Source organism: Lynx canadensis, chromosome B3 (genome assembly GCF_007474595.2).
Source record: "Lynx canadensis isolate LIC74 chromosome B3, mLynCan4.pri.v2, whole genome shotgun sequence".
NCBI lineage: Eukaryota > Metazoa > Chordata > Mammalia > Carnivora > Felidae > Lynx > Lynx canadensis.
In genome coordinates this window covers 143,982,529-143,987,452 of record NC_044308.2, presented here as the reverse complement: position 1 = coordinate 143,987,452, position 4,924 = coordinate 143,982,529, and positions in this window count along the sequence as shown.

The window sequence follows — 4,924 nt, the reverse complement described above, 5'->3', positions numbered from 1 at the left end:
GAGATGGAAGGGGTCTAAAGTCGTCAACCTGGCCACAGGTTGTGGCCAGTGCCTGGTCCTCCTGGGGAATGGCACCATATTAAGAGCCCCCTGTGAGTCCCTAATGTTGACAAGGGGGGCACTAGCTTGACGGGAGTCAAGTCAGCCTTGGTGAGGGAAGTCCATGTGCCTGAGCCCCTGCAAAGCCTCTATACCTGCCTCCTTGGCCACTTGTTCATGGGCCTGTGATAGGGGAGGAATGAGGCTGATGTCCTCAGAATGGATCATCTTGTCCATTTGACCTATAAGAGCCTCTTCCACAATAGATGCCTTTTTTAAAAAGACTTTTTTTGTTTATTTATGTATTTTGAGAGACAGAGAGAGAGAGCGAGGACATGTGTGTGCAGGGGTTGGTAGGGGCGGAGAGAGAGAATCCCAAATAGGCTCCATGCTGTCAGCACAGAGCCCCATGTGAGGCTCAAACCCTTGAACTGTGAGGTCATGACCTGAGCCAAAAGCAAGAATTGAACGCTTAACCAACTGAGCCACCCAGGCGCCCCAGTAGATGCCCTTTGATGAGCATTCTGTGCCCATCCCAAGAGATCCATCCACTTGCATTTCCCCTAGATCTCCTAGAAGAAGTTTATTCTTTCCAAGTCTCTGATCGGCAGGCCAACCCATTAGCCACTGCCCACGGATCAACACAGAAGTTTTGCCTTCTGGGGGAATTTCTCTTCACCACTGCCTTTCAGGGCTTCCCCTGAGTGTGTCTGTAAAGCAGCAGCCATCCTCCTCTAGCTAGAGCCAGGCAGACCAATCTTTAAATCTGGCCCGTGCCTTTTCAATCCTTTTTTGATCGGCCACAGCACTTCCCATGAGGGTGTAGCTGTGGATTAAGAAGAGTTGGTAAAATAGTAGGAACAAATACGACAGAGGCTAAGCCACCTACTTATTCATAAAGTTTACTCATTCTTTCCAGGTCTGCTTGGGCCCAGTCTCATTTTATAATGGACTACTACATGCACATACAATTTTATGTTTTGGTGGATAAGACAACATCTATTCAGTAAAGGACAGCTTGGGTGGCATTGTTTCTTGGTGTCCATGGCCAAGTTTTAAGTCTGTGTAAAGATCCAGCAGCAAGCCAGGAGCTGCCTTTGAACTGGAGAAGAGCTCTTGGCAGAAGAAGGCATGAATTTACTCCAAAACCCTGGGTGTATACACAGTGACTTTCCTATTGGGACTTTCCCTGCCAAGAGTCTCTGCCACTCACACTCAAAACAGGGTCTGCTGGGTCATAAGGCTCAAGTGGCAGGGCGGCTTGCACCAAAGCCTGGACCTGGTAGAAAGCTCATTTGTTCTTTGGGTTCCATTCAAAATTGGCAGTCTTAGAGGGTACCCAGTAATTAATCAGAGAAGCTCACCCAGGCAGTAAATGTGTCCATAAAATCAAACAAGCCCAATCAGGCATGTGCCTCTGTCTTCATGGCAGGCCTTGTTATGTCTGAAAATGTCTTCATCTTTTGCAAGCTATTTTTGCTGGGTATAGAATTCTAGGCTGGCAGTTTTTCTTTTCTTTCTGCATTTTAAACATGTCATTCCAAAGTCTTCACATTTAACACAATTTCCAATAAGAAATTTGATGTCACCTTTATTTTGTTCTTCTGCTTGTGTCTTTATTCCCTGTTTTTGTTTGTTTGTTTGTTTGTTTTAAGTAACTGGTTTTGAGGAACTCAATTATGATGTGGCCTTATTATAGTTTTCTCCCGCCATGTTTCTTATGCTTGGGGTTTATTGAAATTCTTGGGTGTGTGAGCTTATAGTTTTCATTGACTTTGGAAAATTTTAAGCTATTAGTTTTTCAATTTTTTTTTTTTTTGTCTCTCCTCTTTTTTGTTCTCCTTCAGGACCCCAATTATCCATGTATTGGGCCACAGTTCACTCATGCTATTCACTTTTCTTGATTCTTTTTTCTCACTGTTTTATTTTAAATAAATTCTATTGCTATGCTTTCAAATTCACTAATATTTTCCTATGTAATGTCTAATCTGCCATTAATCCCATACGGTATGTTTTCAAGAAGTTGTAGGTTTCATTTCTAAAAGCTCTATTACATTAAAAGTTTTTTTTTTTTAAATTTATTTTGAGAGAGAGCACAGTGTGGTAGGGGCAGAGAGAGAGGGAGAGAGAATTCCAAGCAGGCTCCATGCTGTAAGCGCAGAGCCCAATGTGGAGCTCGAACTCACAAACCGTGAGGTCATGACCTGAGCTGAGATCAAGAGTTGGACGCTTAACTGAGTGAGCCACCTAGGTGGCCCCTCTGTTACGGTTTTAAAAATATGTATTTTATGTAATATGGTTATATCAAGTGTTTTAATGTCCTTCTCTGCTAATTCTAACATCTGTGTAAGTTCTGGGTTGGTTTATTTAATTGATTATTCTCCTCATTATGGGTTGTGTTTTCTCGCCTATTTGTGTGGTAATATATATATTTTTTTAAGATTTTATTTATTTTTTTTTTTAATTTTTTTTTCAACGTTTTTTATTTATTTTTGGGACAGAGAGAGACAGAGCATGAACGGGGGAGGGGCAGAGAGAGAGGGAGACACAGAATCGGAAACAGGCTCCAGGCTCTGAGCCATCAGCCCAGAGCCCGACGCGGGGCTCGAACTCACGGACCGCGAGATCGTGACCTGGCTGAAGTCGGACGCTTAACCGACTGCGCCACCCAGGCGCCCCTTTTAAACTTTTTTTTTTTTAATTTTTTTTTCAACGTTTTTTATTTATTTTTGGGACAGAGAGAGACAGAGCATGAACGGGGGAGGGGCAGAGAGAGAGGGAGACACAGAATCGGAAACAGGCTCCAGGCTCTGAGCCATCAGCCCAGAGCCCGAAGGATTTTATTTTTAAGTAATCTCTACCCCTAACATGGGGCTCAAACCCACAACCCCAAGATCGAGTCACATCCTCCCCCAACTGAGCCAGGCAGGTGCCCCAAATGCCTGGAAATCTTTGATTAGATGCCAGACAGTGTGATTTTATATTTTGGGGGATGGATATTTTTGTGATCCTATAAAATTTCCTGAGCTTTATTCTGGGATGCAGTTAAATTTCTTGGAAACACTTTGGTACTTGGGGGTTTTGTTTTTATGACTTGTTAGGCAGATCTGGAGCAGTGTTCAGTCTAGATAGAGCTAATTCCCATGTCCAAGGCACAGCCTTCTTGAGAATTTTTTCTTTGAGGGGGTGGGGTGGGTGGGGAGGAAGCAGAGGGAGAATCTAAGCAGGCTCCATGCTTAGTGTGGAGCCTGATGCGGGGCTCAATCCCACAACCCCGGAGTCATAACCTGAGCTGAAACAAAGAGTCAGACGTTCAACTGGCTGAGCCACCCAGGTGCCAAAACCTTCTCGAGAATTCTACCCCATGCTGGTGAATTGAGTTTTTCAAGTCTGGCTGGTGGAAAACAACACCATTCTCAATCTGTGTGAGTACCAGGCACTATTCTCTCTAATCTTCTTGAATGTTCTTTCTCCAGCCTTGGGCAGTGTTCCTCCCACACAAGTGCTAGTCAGTATGCCGCTGGACACTCACTCAAGGGGGACCCTCTGCAGATCTCCAGGGTTCTTTCTCTGTGTAAAGTTCAGGTTTCGAGGGGGTAACAGGTGGAGAAACACAAGAACTGCCCTGCTAAAGGAACAACGACCTTTTCCAGTGTGCATGTTATAAATTTATCGAACACTAAACTGAAATTTTGAGGGGCATCAAGAGACAACAAATGTAGAGCTCTCAAATGAGGTGGAAGATCACCACATGTAGCCTGTCAACGGAAAAGCATGGGAACCTGCCCCACACCCTGGAATAAAATGTGTATTTGACGATGTGGTCCTGCTGGGCCACGGAGCATGGGGCAGAACTCTCTCCTTTACCTGAAGCCCAGTGAGGGTGGCCTCCCGGGGGATTTCTCGGAGAGCTTCAAGATGTGGCCCTCCATTTGGGGGCCTTGTGGACTAGGGACGGACTCCCAGCCAGGAAAGGAGGGCTCATGAACTGCTTTGGAGGTGGAGCCCGAAGTGTGCTGCCGTGTTGGGACCTGCCCACTCCTGAGTGTTTGTCAGAGCAAGGGAGGCAAGAGTGTCTCCTGTGGACAGATATGAGCTGTAGGGATGGGTCACCACCTGCTAGTGGTCCCCATAGAGGGGCAAAGGGTCCCCTGCAGCCACCAGGTAAACAAACACCCACCCAGAAAAGTGACACATGGCTCAGGAGAGGGAGGGAGCAGCAGGAGTCCGTGAATAGTCCCTGGGGCACAAGGAGAAGGGGTCATCAACTCTGCCAGATCAGAGGGGAGACTGTAGCTTCCCTCCTCCCTGGTAGTTGCCCACGTGGTTGGAAGCAGGGCCAGGCTGGCTGAGGCTCAACAAGGAGCAAAAACGGCACCAAGCACAGCCCCCGTCCCCAGTTCTTATCTCAGGCCCCCAAGCTGGGTGTGAGGGGAAGCTGTTAAATTAAGTTCCAAGGTTTCACTCTGCAGGCTGGGGCATTGTGATTTCTGACTCAAGACCCCGCGGCTTAAAGTCACCATAAGCTGTGCACATTTCAGGGAACTGGGCGTAAGGCTCTGCTTAGTCTGACTTGCTGTGCTGTGAAGACCAGAACCACCCACCCCACCCCCCCACCGGAGCCCAAGCAGGAGTTTATTGTAAGGATACTGCTACGGGCTCAATGTTTGTGTCCCCAAAACGCTTATGCTGAAATCCTAACCCCCAATGTGATATGTTAGGAGGTGGGGCCCTAGGGAGGTGATTAGGTCATGAGGGTCGAGCCTCCACTAATGGGATTATTGTCTTGTAGGAGGGCAAGGAGCTACCTCTTTCTACCACGTGAGAATACAGCAAGACAGCCCTCTATAAACAGGAATAGGGCAACTCACTCAGAACCTGATTG